This window comes from Pogonomyrmex barbatus, unplaced genomic scaffold (assembly GCF_055798465.1).
Source record: "Pogonomyrmex barbatus isolate J1 unplaced genomic scaffold, ASM5579846v1 scaffold28, whole genome shotgun sequence".
Classification (NCBI taxonomy): Eukaryota; Metazoa; Arthropoda; class Insecta; order Hymenoptera; family Formicidae; genus Pogonomyrmex; species Pogonomyrmex barbatus.
In genome coordinates, this window is record NW_028297125.1 from 271,954 (window position 1) to 289,515 (window position 17,562).

At 30.4% G+C, this 17,562-nt stretch overlaps 1 pseudogene; it reads left to right on the plus strand.

Moving 5' to 3' along the window:
* The first annotated feature begins 566 nt into the window (after positions 1–566).
* LOC148936188 (uncharacterized) lies at positions 567–3,157 on the plus strand (annotated as a pseudogene).
* The last annotated feature ends 14,405 nt before the right edge of the window (positions 3,158–17,562 follow it).

A 17,562-nucleotide genomic window follows, 5' to 3' on the forward strand; every position in this document is an offset into this window, starting at 1 on the left:
TTCAAAAATTAAATTTAAAATTATTATGATCGGAAAATTAATCCACAAAAATTTCAAATTAATGATCAAGTTTTCCTTTTATGTGAACCAAGAAAAGGAAAATTAGGAGATCAATATTCTGGACTACATATAATAACAGATATTTTATAAAATGGAAATATCAAAATTCTTTTTAAAGGAAAACCAAAGAGTGTTCATCCTAATAAAATTCGAAAAACCAAAAAATGACAATTACCTAAGAAATTAAACTTGTACCGCGCAACAACTTCAATTTCATTCATAATAATATTTCTTTTAAAACAGATGGAAGCGAAAATCTTCCTCTTAATTCTCATGCAGAACATCTTGATAGAATAAAGCTATGGAATTATCGGCTTTGACTGCGGAACGTCAAACCCGAACGTAACAACATTGTCGTTAATGGAAATAGAAGAATGTAATATATCGCTATAATCGAACCACAAATACAAGAAACTAAAATTCAATTATTACAATTGTCAAAATTTGAATCTATCAATATTATACAATGCAAAGTCTCAATTTTGCGAACAATTTATTATTGCGGCATGTATTCACATATACTATACAAAATGCGCAAACAGAATATATAATCGACACAACATTCGACCAATGCAAAAATATGCTCAAAACCGGGACATTAACTGTAAACATAAATAACATAATTAACGGATTAAAAGTAAATTATACAACTTCGCGACCAATTATTTTTGCTGGATCTGTAACAACCGATGGAAAATGCTTTAGAACACTCAGATCCATATGGAACTTGGCAAAATGTAGTTGTACAAGGAATAATGACTATAAGTTTATTTTCATATCAAGCAATAATAAATATTGAAACAAATCAAATTTATTTAAAAACAGGAACAATTTGTCAATATATTCAGAAATTGCATAGATATCGAAGGTAGATATACTTTTTGGGAAACCATACCAACGAATTTTTGTAAATTTAATTATTATGACGTATTATATGAAAGAAAAGCGAACAAAATGATTAGTAATATAAATGAAAAATTACAAATAATTTATTCCTTGTCAACTCAAAATATAACTTTTACACTTACTCAAACTGAAGAAGAGTTTCTTTGCGGATATACTTTAATAAAAACAGAAAATCCAAAATTATTAATTCTTGAAATTAAAACTGAAGGAATTTTTATTCAAAAACGAAAATTATCAGTTGAAAATTTAGATATTTTTGCTTATGTAAATTCAAAATTTGTTTATGAAGAAAGACACATGAACGAACACAAATGAATCATTTATACACAGATGTACTTAAACAACGGTGCAATTTGGAGCAACAAATTATGAAAAATGCGCTTAGCATAGCCACACATTCTCCAGACGATTTCGCATATCAAATTATGAAAGGATCTGGATATATGGCAATAATATCAGGAGACGTTGTCCATATAATCAAATGTACTCCAGTCGAAGTTAAAATTCATCATACGAAGGAATATTATCAACAATTATCAGTATTAAAAGGAAATGAAACATACTTTTTAGCACCACGAACTCATATTCTTTTCAAACCCGGAACGCAAATCACTTGCAGCAGAATAATTTCAACAATGTATTATTTAAACGATAGATGGTATAAAATTACACCAATTCTGGAATACAGCAAATCTCCATTAAAACTAACACTGATGACGAAATCGACTTGGCAATACAACGACCCTGGATCATTGGCAGCAAGCGGCATATACAAACAGCGAACTCGAAAATTTACAAGACCATATCATGTTTCCAGCAGAGAAGAACGGAATTTTAAACACAATGGCTCGTGGCGCAAGGAGAACCGACCTTATCTCAAGGAATATTATTCTCTCATCTTATCGACGAAAACTCTCTATATAAAATTACGGAATCTGCATGGAAGAAAATTTGGGAAACATTTCTATCTATCGGCAATGCAAGTGCAGGACTAATCGAATTGTATTTCTATATAAGAACAATCAAGTTAATAATAGACACACTAATTCATGGCTATGCACTTCACACAATTTATGATTGGTCAGTATATCTCATCGGAGCGCTTTGGGACTCACAAATCTTTTATTACATCAGGCTAAATAAAAACTTCAAGAAGAAAGAAAATTAGAATAAAAAGATTAGAAGAAGGAAATCAATAAACAAATGAATAGCAAGAAATAACACAAATACCTATACAACAACAAACACAAGTCGAAATAGAAAATGAAATTGAAAATTCAAGTCAAACTTTTATCCGCAATGAAACTCAACAAACGCTATACCCGCGATTGTAATAATAAGAAGAGATAACAAAAGACAGCACAAAAGGCGAGTCCTATATCGATCAGACAAAACATGTATCAAGCGATAAACTAAGATAACAGATACGAATTCTTACGATAGAGTTAATTAACAGTCGAAGTTCAATTGTGCAAGGAGAAAGAGCAAAGAATTATAATAGTACATCAATAATAAATAACTTTACAAAAACAATTCAGGTAAATTTTAAAATACTTTTAATTCATCTAAAAAATTACCTTTTCAAAAATTAAATTTTATTAATTTTTATAATATAAAAGAGAAAATGAAACTGCCAGCACAAAAAGAGGAAAAAAGCCATAATTAGATGGCGTACTGCCACAGAATCATCCAGACGCCTATGAATCTTTACTGTGAGGAACAACAATGTGCGTAATGGCAATTAATGAAGGAGAGACAATCTACAGGGAAAGAGACATACCCTATAGACGAGTATGCGATGAATGTTTTTGGGATATTGTTCTTGACATTCACAATTTTATCGAAGAAGTAAGGAACTGGCACACGCTTTGTAAGGTCGAAGAACAAATTGAAGGAATAAAACGAACATGTTATTGTTGCGGAAAAATTGCATTAAATTTAAGACCAGCTCAAGACCAGTGTTAAATGCGTAGAAGAATTTATTAATAATGAAGAAAAATTTTATTGGAAAGATGAAACAAATAGATATGCAAATTATGAAAATGTTGAAAACTAATTACTATAATTATATATTATATACACATACATAGAAATAATATAATATAGAAATAATACAGTATTAATAAATTAATAATTTTATATATAATACAAATATGCAAATATAAAATAACTTTATTTTTATAACTTAAAATTTAATTTGTAATTTAAAAAAACATATATATATATACATATTAAAAAAAAATAATCGATAAAAATATAAAATCAAATATATATATATATATATATTTTTATTGATTATTTTTTTTTAATATGTGTATTCATTCTCATATGTAACCAATTCCCAAATAAAAATAGTATAATAATAATAAAAATAAAAGAATATACATATATAAAAAAATTCACACAAACATTGCGTATACACGCATACACTACCAAGGACATACATACACTACAATACATAAAAACTGAAATAGGAAGCAACAGATCCACACTAAACACTTGTCCGTAACGAAACCCAATACCCTTATCTCCTAAAACAAAAAAGCGTTATAAGATAAGAATATAGCTAAGAGCCAAGAGCCTTGCCGAATAAAAGAATCACTTAGAACAATTCTGTTCCTCGTTTGAGACAGACTCTACCGAATATACACTGTTGAAAATTTTATACCAATAAATACAAAATGCAAAAAAATAAAAAAGAAATAGAAAATAATTTTAAAAAATTAATGAGAGATCCAGAATTTAAATGTGCTGTAAGTAAATGAGAAAAATTAATTAATAAAATAAATATAATAATAAATTTATTTCCTTTCAAGATGCAGAAACGACAAAAACAAACAGAAAATTATAAAAGGATACTGGGAGATCCGGACCTGAAGTATATTTCAGGAACGGACAAATATAACCATAACATATTTTACCACACCTCCCGGAAGAAAAAGCTGCGAGGACTTTTGATCCATCAAAGGATGGCGCAATAGAATATAAAAAGATACTCGTTGGAGCATGGCACAGTTATTCAGTAGTAAATGAAAACAATAAAGACAAAAATTAAATGCTCAATATGTTATAAAACACTTTTAAAATTAAAAAATTTAATAGATTATGCAGAATGTATAAGAAATTATATATTAGAAGCAAAACCAATAAAAGAAGAAATGTATTTATTTTAATCATATGTAACAAATAAACAAATAATTACCTATTACCCATTAGAATAAACAACAATAACTAAAATAATAATAAAAAAAAACAGACAAACAAACAAACCAAAAAAAAAGGAAAAGTAGAACATATTTCATATTTAAACCACACTGCTTTCAATAAAAAAAAACAACAAAACAATAAATAATAATAAATAAAAAAAAACAACAAACAAAAACAAATATATAAATACAATAATAATAATAATAATAGCTAACCTCTGTATAGAAATAAGCTAATTTTGTATCAGATTAATTAGTATTATTCATACGTAGTAACATAAGGTACTTAAGGGGAGAGGTGTCACGGCTATCTAAATCTTATAATTTTAAATGAAGGAATGCGTGCTATATGATAAAAATATTGATTTATTGATTGAATTCTTGTTGGTACCATGTTACGGCTGTTGCCAACGAGGATTCAGATGACACCTCTGAGAAAGAACTTTCTCCTTCTTAATTATGGGTTCGAAAAAAAGAAGTGGTGAGAAGCTCGCGCGAGGGTTCTGATCATTTCCACTTATAAATATGCGTGCGGAAAAAGCGCTTAGTAGTAGTTCTTCAGGAAGCTACAACAGTAGTTAGTAGTAATAGTTCTTCGGAAAAAGCAACAGCTAGCTAGGCGTGGCGGCAGCAATAGTCAGTTCAGTTCGTTTTATTCAGAGAATATTTTCAGTCATAAGTTGTGTGTGATCGACTTTAGGGTTAAATTCTTAAATTTATAATAAATTTCTGTTTATAATATTTCTCTTAGGAAAAATTTAAATTTAAAAGCTTCCTCAACTAAATAAAGGTAAAAGGTTTAAACTAAAATAATTAGAAAACTGAAATCTTATTTTTCTTTCTTAAATACTTCTTAATTAAAATCAAGATAATAATTATAAATCCAAATTCGGTCGCTGACAATAGCGTAGCGTATCATTTAGTCGCAGCCAACGATATTGTGACTAAATAATTTGAATTTAGAGTTTCAATAATAAATAATTAATTTCAAGATATTCATGCCCAAAAGAGGAGGGCGCAGAGTTCAAATTAAAGACTAAGATTTCAATTAAATCAAACGATAATTTTAAATAAAGATTCCTTCCTATTATTCCTAAAACTTAAAAAATTAGAAAGTCAAAACTAAAACTAAAACTAAAATAATCAAGCAAATTTCCTAAATATAAATTAAGAAAAATTGATTTCGAGATAAATCATCCAAATTATAATCAAATTAATAAGAAAGATCTACGATATAAAATTTATAAAATTCATTTCCTATTCGGAGTTGATTAATTCACAAACCAGTCCAATCCCAGAGTAAAGTACTTAAATGTATTGATGGACAATCAGAACGTAACAGCGGACAGGTTTATGTTGCCTTATCCCGAATGACATCTCTAGATGAATTTAATTAATTTTGATCCTTCATCCATATTTGCTAGTGAAAAAGCTATTATAGAATATAATCGGCTAAAACGAATATATAATCAGAAATAATTACTTCGAAGGGGCGTTATCGTAAAGTTAAACATGTTCCATGGATATTATTGAAAACAATTACTTCCATTCAAGAGTCAGCTCAAAACGCACTCTCAAAAGGTACTAATTGGATTATGTATGGTTTTCAAAATATAGACAAGGTTTCATGTTACGCAAATACAATATTACAATGTTTATTGCATTTGCATATTATCAGACAACAATTATTAAATTGCGATAAACTAAATGTATTAAATTTACTTGCACATCGATATGAACATAGAATGAACAATTTGGATACCTATGAAATACGGAAATCTTTAGGAGAGAACTTTTCAGTTGCTATTAAACAAGACCCATTCGATTTTCTTACACCTCTCTGTACAAAATACGATTATATAAAAAATTTTGTAGAGCATCAAGTTATTGCAAATTATCAATACAATCATTTGTGGTAATACAAAAGTTATTACTGAGACTAACACTATTCTTTCAATTTCTATTATTAATATTTCTATTAATAATATAAAAAAGAAAAGTTTTAATCTTAATGATTTACTAAAAATTATATTTTCATCAAATCAGTGTCAATCGTTTGACAAATCATGTGAACGTTGTGGAAGAAATGATATATTATTTAAAAATGAATTGGTTTTATCAAAGAAAATACTTATTATTCATTTAATATCATTTTCTTTACAAGATAGAGAAGTAATAAAAATACTACACAAATTCAGTTTGTGTGCAATGCCGAAAACTAAAACTAATACTGGATTACTAATAACTGGACAAGCATAACATAAAATTATAAATGCAATTTTTCATTATGGAACTTGTATCAAAAAAGGTCATAATACGAATATGTGTAGAGACGGAACATCTAGCACTTGGATTTTGGAACATCTAGCGCCAAGTATTTTTACATAAAAATTTTTTTTATTCAAATAAAATTTTATCATTTATTTTGTACTGTTACTCTTTAATTCTTTGTGATAAAAACTTAGGTTGAGTAAAGCAATTTTGTGAAAATGTAACGGAACGTCCCTGCGCGCTCGGATTTTTGTCGCTAGGCACGGACGCGGGGACGTGCGCTCGGATTTTCGCTCGTCGGATACCGGGTTCGTATCGGTATGCGTGTTGCCAGGCAACCGGGCCCGCGCGTGTGCGTTGCTAGGCAACCGCTGACGCTCGCCGTAACACGTGGGGCGGACGTCGCGGGAAAGTCCGAGAACGCTCCGACTTTCGAGATGAGATGAAGTGACAATACTGAGAACTCTCGGTATTGTCGGGAGGAGGAAAATCTGAGAACACTCTGATTTTCCTTAGACGGGAGATGCAAGAATATCGAGAACGCTCGGTATTCGTTGCGAGAGCGAGAAAGCTGAGAACACTCCGAATTCTCGAGAAAGGATAGAACAGGAATACGGAGAACGCTCGGTATTCGCTGAGAGAATCTTCTCTCGCTGTTCTGGTCGGAACGGTTGTCGGTGTTGGTCAGGTCGGAGGAGCGGATAGGACTGGTCTCTTGTCTTAAAATTCGTCGGGTATTTATACCCCTATCCGCGCCACGTGTCACCGTTTAGTTTGTTAGCGTTTATTAATGTAACAATAGCTGTCACGTTGTCGCTGCGTGACAGCTCGTCGGCGCGCGTGTGTCGGTCGGTCGCGGTCGGGAGTGTTCGGGCGGCCTCGGATGGCGCGGGCCGTATTTGCGCGCGCTAGTAACAGAGCATCTTTCAGATGCTTTGTTATAAAAATAATAATATTTTAAAGCTAAATAATTACTACTACTTGGGTTAGAAAAGAGAGTCTTGAATGAGTAAAAAGATATACATATCATTTGGATTTTATTATTTTTAAATTAAAGATACTACTGCTTAGATTTTATTTTTTAAAAATAGTGGTATATCAAATCTTTTATGAATAAAATATCTTTTACAAATGAAATATATAATTTGATTAACCGTTTGAGTCCCAGGGGGTATTGAAAAAACACTGTCGAAGAATCCTAAACAGCGCAACTGCGCTTTCTCTAAATGAGTACAAAAAGACCCAAGCAGCGCGATAGCGCTTGTTTTATTTTATGTCGAGAAATACCAAGCGGCGCGATAGCGCTTTGTTTATTTTATATCGATGAATCACAATCGGAGCAATAGCGCTTCTTGTATGTGTTAGGTAACGTGATTCTCGTCTTTTTCTTATCGCTCCGTCACATTTATTGCAGTTTGCAAAGTGATCGGACGTATTCTTCCGTAAGTGTTTCTCATTGTTCATAATTGTGTATTTCAAAATGATTAGACAAAGCAACGCAAAAAGTAAGTAAAAAATTAATCTAGATTTACTATTTAACTTTTCTAAATTTGGTGTATCCCCAAAAAGGTACAATGAATCGAAAAAGAAAATCTATGAGCATAATCACAAATCCATGTGATCATATTATTGACGACGATGACGACTACATTGTTCCTGTAAGCGCAAAAGACAACGCATTTTGAGTACTTCAGAGGATAGTGATAGTGATTTATCGCATCAATGTCCACTGAACAGTCTACGAGTTGCTGAAGACGTTTCTAATCAACGTGATTCTCTCGAGCATAGCAAAGAATCTGGTTCGCGATGTAACTTCTCTAGCCAGAGTAAACCCATTGAATACTTTGAACTATTCTTTGATTTGACACTATGGTCACTAATAGTTGAAGAAACTAATAAATATGCGGAGTATTCAAGGCATTTACCTAGAGAATTAGAATCATTTGAAACAGAGATTTGGACATCAGTTACCGTTTTAGAGATGAAGGCATTTATAGCAGTGCTGTTGGAAATGGGAATTACAAGAAGACCCAGTATACGTTTGTATTGGTCCGAAAATTCACGTAACATACCGTGGAAGAATGTTCTCTCGAAATAGATTTCAACAAATTTTGAAATATTTTCACTTAATTGATAACTCTTTATGTTTTCCACCTGGTCACGAGAAATACGATCCCTGTGCAAAATTTAAGCCACTTGTTGAACACGCTAATAAAGTATTCAAATTACATTATAAACCACACAAAGAATTATCAATTGATGAATCATTAGTTGGGACGCTGTGTCATTCTAGCATAACGCAATACTTGCCAAATAAAAAGCATCATCGTTGGGGAATAAAATTCTGGATACTGTGTGATTCCGTATCAAAATATTGTTTGGCGTTCTCTTGCGTTCTCTATAAAGGTGCAAAAGAAACAACTACTAGTGATAAAAAAAAGTTTGGACTTGGATATGATGTTGTGGTAAATTTATTAAAAGATAGTTATTGTTTGAATACGGGGCATCACATTTTTGTCGACAATTTTTTTACTAGCGTAGAATTAGCTAGATATTTATATTCTATGGATACCTATTTAACTGGAACTATTAGGAATAAGAAATGTATTCCCGATAACTTGACACAAACTAATGTAAACGAGGTAAAATATTTTCGAAACAATGAAGTATTGTTCTGTGCCTATCGCGAAAAAAAAGTGTAAAAAGTCCTGTATTATTAATTTCAACGAAAGCAGAAGAGCAAAATGTGACTATAACAAAAAATCGACATGGCAGAGAAATACGTTCGACAAAACCCGCTATTATTCAATCTTACAATGCCTTCATAGGTGGTGTCGATGAATCGGATAAAATGCTATATACCTATCTCGATGAACGAAGATCAGTTAAATATTGGAAAAAGGTAGCCTTTAACATAATCAACCGCATGATTTTAAATGCATATATAAATGCATATAATCTACAAGGAAAGAGTTAAGAGTAAAGCAATATCTCGGTTAGATTTTATGTCGAATATTATTTTTGAAATTGAGTGTCAGTGGATGAACGAAAAGCAAGCACATAGTTATGTAAGGGAAAAAACATTTGGTTTAGTAAAGTTGCCACAACGTAACTTGCGACAATGCGTAGTCTGCAGCAAAAATGCAATAAAAAGATCACATTTAATTTGCGTGCGATGTAAAAAAGAAATTCATCCAATATGTTTTGATAAACACCGATGTCACAAATTATAAGTGTTACTCTCCATTTAAATTGTTTGTTCATAACACAAAAATATTGTTAATTTGTAATTCGTTATTTTATAAAATACATCTGTATTATTACATATGCGTACTGTAAATTTAAAAATATTTCAAATTTTGTTCGATAAAAATTATTGAGGAGATAACAATGAAATAAAAATTTTTATTTTGTAATGTATTATTGCATTATTATAGTATTATTGTACCTATTGTAAAATGTACTATTTACATTAAAAGGAGCTGTATGATGTACTTGCGTCAATAAATCTGACCGCGCGACTTCAACAATCGGTAACGCACCGTCAGTTGTCCACAATGCTCGAAATGTGCTGGGTTTTCTCGACATAAAATCTCAACAGCGCGATCGCGCTACTTGGGACTCAAACGGTTAAGGTGAACTTGTAGCTTAATGTCTATGAGACTATAATAAGAGAATATAATATATACTTGGCGCCAGTTATTGATATCAAGTCTTTTATACAAATAATAATGATGACGTTTCTTAAAGTAAAAATTTACGAATCGAACTTTATGTAGCAATATCTCCAAATAAGGAGGATGTGCGTCACGGTGGGGCCCGACCACGAACCAGTCGTGAAAACTCGTAATTATTTTGCGAAAAAATACCACCTCAGCCAGGAATCGAACCTGGATCTCCTGCTTACCGGTCAGGCATCTTATCCTTTCGACTACCGAGGCATGTGATGATATTTATTGCAAATAACGTGTTTAGAATAACACATCAACAATACAATGATACACACACACACACACACACACACACGCACACGCACACGCACACGCACACGCGCACGCGCACGCGCACACACACACACACACACACACATACACACATTACAATATACATATATACATGTATTCTTTCGAATCCCCACGACCGGTACTCCAGAGCGATGTTGGTCTCTCATTCGATGAATGCAAGTCGGACTGCAGCGGCGACACCCTCCAACGCCATTGGCAAATATACAAATAATCCTCCTGGAGCACGACAGGAGAGATTGCATCAAGCATTGGCTCAAGCCCCCGAATAAGAAGGGAGGGTGTGCGTCACGGCGGGGCCCGACCACGAACCAATCGTGAAAACTCGTAATTATTTTGCGAAAAAATACCACCTCAGCCAGGAATCGAACTTGGATCTCCTGCTTACCGGGCAGGCATCTTATCCTTTCGACTACCGAGGCATGTGATGATATTTATCACAAATAACGTGTTTAGAATAACACGTCAACAATACAATGATACACACACACACACACACACACACACACACACACACACACACACACACACACACACACACGCACACACACACATATTACAATATACATATTACAGTATACATATATACATGTATTCTTTCGAATCCCCACGACCGGTATTCCAGAGCGATGTTGGTCTCTCACTCGATGGATATCTCCGCTCGTAGAGCACGTATGTGCTCCCCTCCCCCCTTACTTGATACATATCACTTGGGTTTAGTAGAATGATGCAATTTTAGTAGGATTATAACTTAGCACCAATTATTGATATCAAATCTTTTATAAATGATATCATTTGAGTTAAGTTAGCAATGTTGAAATCAATTTTTTTTTAAAAGAATTAAAGCTATTATCACTTGGAATAGGAAGACTCTTCAATGAAAATACAAAGATCATCACAAAGATACTAGCACTTAGATTTTATTTTTTAATTTGATCACAACTAGAATTGAGTTAAGTATGACAATAAAAAGACTCTTCAATGAAGAAACAGATATACGTATCACTTGGGTTCTATTTTTTTAAAATAAAAGATATTGTTAGTTACATTCTATTTTTAACTTGATACAGTTTTTTTCAATAAAATTTTACAAGAAAATAGAATGCACGCATTTCATTATTCGAAAGTGCAACATTTGATGCCACAAGATTATGCACGGCGAATAAACTTTTAAACACATGGTTATTAAATCAAGGACAACAACTTGCATTTGTACATCATATAATGTTTAGCGATAAATGTTATTTTACCCGTGAAGGAATTTTCAACAGACATAATTGTTACATTTGGGCAAATGGAAATCCTCATGAGCATAGTAAATTGCAGTAAATTACTAGCATAGATTTAGTATCAGTTTATGGGCTGGTATAGTGGACAATATTTTAATATTTTTAGTATCTATTATAGTGTTATCTTTTAACATGTTTATATTCTTTAATTGTCAATCATGTCATTGAATATTTAGATTTAAAAAAATAAATAATTTGAACTTTCTTTAGATTGGACCATTCGAATTAACAGCAAAATTTATTTAAATGATTTGCCAATATTGTTGGAAAATGTCCCGTTGACAATAAAAAAAAATATGTATTTTCAACAAGATGGCGCACTTCCACATATAGAGATACAAGAAATGTTACAAATTATTTGAATGTAATATATCCAAACAAATGTCGGACGCCATGAGTGGGCCTCAAAATTAATCAGATTGGCTAGATCGCCAGATTTAACCCCATTAAATTTTTTTCTGTAGAAACATTTAAAAAGTTATATCTATCGTGAACCATTACAAAGCCGAAGAGAATTAAATGATAGAATTTAGAGGTTTTAACAAATTTATTTTGAATTATTATGCATATTACTTCAATAAAAACATAAAAACATTTAAAATAAATTATAAACATTTAAAATAAATCTTTGTTTTCAGAATAGCATGCTTAGGTTCTGTTTAGATAAAAATGGAATTATTACTAAATCTTCAGTAATGTTAAAAAAGTTTATAACAGCACAAATTGCAATGAAATTTACAAGTTCTAAGAAAGTTAATAAGTTTCTTATGTAATACCGCCTTTTTTTAATTGCATGAAGAGCATGAAGAGACATGTTTTTAATATCTTTACGTTATAAACCATATTTTATTCAATTTATATAAATGTTTCAATTTTTATTTTTATCAATTTTCTTTTTTATATTATTATGTGATACCACTTAACGAAAGTATTGTAGAGATATCTGTATCAGAAAAGGACATTTTGAGTTCCTTAGGAAAAGTGTTATCAAATGCTCAAGACTGGGATAGTGGAAGAAAGCAAGTTAATAATGTCACTGCAATATCACCTACTTCAAATTTAACATATAGTATGTCAGAAAATAAAAGTAATAGAACGGCACAAACATTTCTTTAATAAATTAATAAAAAATAAAATAGAAAAAATAGAATTTGTTCAATCTATGTAAGAAGAATCGAACAATTACAAGAAAAAAAATAAGAAATTATATAAATTTTTTTCTTATTCTATATACAATTTTTCCATTCTATTGTGATATTTTAAAGTTAGTGTTCCTAATAGGTTAGTAACATTGTTCTCAACATATCCATTCTTTAATTTCTACTTTTGTCAACATTATATCTTATAATTTGTTTTTATTATTAGCAAATATATATAGTTATAATTAATTTTTGAAAATAAATTTTTTTTTAGAAAAAAAATATAAAGTTTTCATGATATAGGCAATCCGAATGTAACAATAAGGTTAATGAGAACCATAGTGCAAAAAATTTTCAGAATATAATGCTTTACTATTTTTAATATAATATATATTATGCATAAAAGATTTCTTGCATTATGAATCTCTTAGCCTTGAAATTTTACAATTAGCAAATAAACACAAAATATGAAATATTATTGGAACAAAACTGCTTAGTTTATGAGCAGCAAGCTTGCTTATTAATCAACTGAAGAGTTCATTTATTTATCTTATTTTTGTTCAGTAAATGGATTAATGCTTTTGTGCATTTTTTGTGTGAAGTAACTGCACGAAAAATATCTGTATATTACATCCTGATAATCGTTGATGACATCTTGATTTCTATAAATAAAAATGTTAGGGATATTAAGTAGCACACATACCTTGCTAATCCCTACGCACTCTCTATTTAAATGCATAGATCAAAATTATGATCCAAATTAAGCTTGCCTAACAAGAAATAAAGATTTAAATAAATTACTGAAATACAGCAAAAAATTACACAAAATAGGTACAATAATGATTAAATAATAACATCAATTCATCAAAATCAAATTAAAAGGCAAATATATAGGCAGCAAGTAAAAGGTGTGCAAATGTGCATATAGGGGCAGCCAGAGAATAGCATTATAATACAATAGCTATCCGGCGACTGATGTGAACTTAATGCCCAACTTTAAAAAATTAAAAAATTGTTTATACCATAGGTTTGTACCACTTTTTATTTTGTTTGTATCTAACGGATTAAAAAGTTACAAGGGGGGTAAAAAAATCGTCAGCACTTAACTTTAAGATATTTAAAAACCACCAACGCCGAAACAGCATCATACCCCTTTTCAAATCGTTTGTACCTCAACGGAATCGGAAGTACAGTCTTTTCAAAATACGTCCAAGAGATACTTTTGTCATTTTTCAAGATAGCTCAAAACGGCCAATGCCATTCGAAAGAGCATTGTTTGTACTGACGAGTTTTTCACCCTCTTGTAACTTTTTAACCCGTTAGACACAAACAAAATAAAAAGTGATACAAACAGGTACAAACGAGGTACAAACCTATGGTATAAACAATTTTTTAATCTTTTAATTTTTCAAAGTTGGGCACTAAGTTCACATCGGTTATCCGGCGCCCATGAAAATAGTTTCTCAAAAGAAATTAATTGATAGATAAGTAAAGTAAAATGAAATTAATGGATAGAATGTAATTATATCAATAAAAATTACATCAAATGAGCTACACCTGATTAAAATAAATTAAATCAAAATCAAAGTTAAATTAAAATTAACATATGAGAAAATTTGGAATTATTCATTTAATAATCAAAGATAATTAAAATTAAATAAGATAAATAATTAGAATAACAATTAATGATTAGAGTAAGAAGATTTAGGTAGTAAATAGTGTAAGAATATAAGAAATTTGAATAAAACTCCAATTGAATTAATTAGATTAAATTAAAGTTAAGCTGAGTTAAACTGAATCAGAGATTGAAATAGAAATGAGAATATTGATGAGTATATATAATACTATAGAGATAAATAAAAATTATATAAATTTAAACAGAAACAATAAAATAATAAACAAACTAAATTAATATGCAATTTAATAAGTAAAAGCAGTTAAAATGATGCATACTAAAAATGTAAACAAGCATAAATCAAATTAAATAAATATACATTCCATATTGCAGATAGTATAATACTGTCAAAACAATTGATAATAAAATGTAAATAAATAAATAAATGAGTAAATAAGGCCTAATAAAGCAAGTGATTAATCAAGCAATTTATTAAAGTAAAGCAGTATGTATCAATATCTGATAATCAATATAAAGATAATTAAATATAATAGTGATGCAGTATAATAAGAAAATTAAATAAACAAGAGTGAAAAAGTATATTATTAATAAAATCAAAGAGTTTAAAAAACAGCACATACAAAAAATTTATTATCAGCAAATAGTTGAATATATAGTTGAAATAAAATCAAAATAATATTAGCAACAAGACTAATAAGCAAATCACTAAGATTAATAAGCTACAAAGAATAAGATATAATAATTACGGTAATAAATAAGCTATTATCACTCACTGTAAAAGGCATAGTACATAGCGTCACAATTCAAATAAAGTGAAATAAATAAAAAAGAACATACCAGGTTTGGATTGAAACAAACTTGTAGATATGATATGTAGATATATGATAAATATCAGAACTTCAATATTTCAAAGCAATTTCAGATTGAATCCAATATGTAGATGTATGTCGACATTTGTCCGCAGAGGGAACGTAAAAGATATCCAAGAGCACGAACTTCAAACCACTCCACCGCCAGATCGGCAAAATGATATTGACGGAATAATTCGCTGAATCCGTCATAGTAGATTACATACTACATAATATCCGGAGGACGCGACCTACTCGCAAATATTATACGAATATTGCGTATTATTTATTGCCACATGTCGATGTTTCGGTCACTTGTATTCACTTATATCACACAATCTAATGATAAAATATTAACAGTAATCAAGCCGCGCACAGTCATACCGACTTCTCGGACAGCACACACGGTCCCACTCAAGAGAGTTAAAAGCTATATACCATATATATTTCTAGCAAAGTTCACTGAAATCTAGAATGTTTCACTTCAGACATTCCGGTCAATCGTTATTCACGGCCATATTAATTTCGCTTTCGTTTCCGGTGTTTCAACTCATGCGCATGCGCCATGTCGCATTCACAATACGCATGCGCAAGCTAGACTGGCTATCGAGCAGATAAATGTTGTGTCCTTTTACAGGGGACAGAGGTACTTCTAAAAGCAGTTACAATCCAATACATAAAATCTCTCAATCAAATGCATTTCAAAGGCAACGAATGACAACTCATTCCATTCAGTAAATTGTACAACTATGGGTCTGTTCTTTTTAGTTGAACTGGCTGCACTTTTAGTGTAAAAAAGAAAGATAAACTGTGAACTAGTATAATCAGTTCAGCCAAAAAGAATTCTTATCTATTCTTATTCTTCAAGTCTTATCTTATACGTACACGTCTCGCGCATATGCATAACATCCGTACCAACATATTGAAGAATCATAAAAATTATAAAAACTATAGAACTTAAATGCCGTTCACAAAGCTTATCACTTATTTATAAAGAATAAGAAGAGCTTTATAAAGAACAGTTAGATACCTCTAACACGAACTCATTGCCTCCGAACAAAATGTTATCAGCCAACGCACACACATGTACACATACATACGTCGCCATACTCACATCAGTGTTTATTTCTTCACTACTTTTTTATTCCAGGACGTATTGTTCTTTTTATTTAAAATCTCAATCAAAATATTCATATTCTCATTCATTTTTTCACAATTATTCTTCAAACGTGTAAAACTTGTAAAATTCTTGTATAGATTAAATGTTATTCTTAGAAACTATACAAATAGTGAATAGCACTCAATCTGTGCAAGAATAGAATTTTTATAAGTTTTACAAGTTTGAAGAATAAGTGTAACAATGAATGAGAACATAGAGAATATTTTGAATGAAATCTTAAATGAAAAAGATTTAAATATAATGCTATGGTCAGCATTTTCCGATGTGTTCGTTTTTAAATCTAACTTAAGTAAAAATAATAACTTTGTATTTGCTTGCAAATTCTGTATGAGTAAAAAAATTATCCATCAAGCAAGACTTCATTAACAAATTAAAAGAAATATATAAGTTTTTAATTACATCCTAATATTTATATTATATTTTATATATCAGGAAACACGGTAGTGTCGGTAGTTCTCGGATGTCAAGTCAACCGAGAACTACCGTGTGACTTTATGCGAGTCGGCGAGATGCGAGCATCCGAAATTATCGAATCTCAATAACGGCTAAATTGATCAAGTTCTAGGCTTGATCGAGAGCTTGAGTCCGATTTGCATAATAAAAATAAAATATTACAAAAATCAAAAAAATAGATGAAATTCTTTTCATGAGAAAGTTCATAATCCTTTAATATTATAATAAATAATGAATTAATTTTTTAAAATTTGTAAAAAACACCCTTTTTGATGTAGATGAAGAAATTGATTTCCATTTACTTTTACGATTAAAAGCTGGCTCAAAAAACCTTGAAACTCTTATACCAAAAATAGATAAAAGAATCTTATTTAAAGAAAACTTTAGAAAAATTTAGAAAAATTTCAAAAATCTACATCTAAAATGCAGATAATTTGCGATAACAAGGTAAATTACTTTTATTTTTATTATTATTATATTAATAAAAATAATTTGATAATTTGATTAATATTGTAAGAAAGTTACTAAGAAGTCCCTAGGACAACCGGTGGA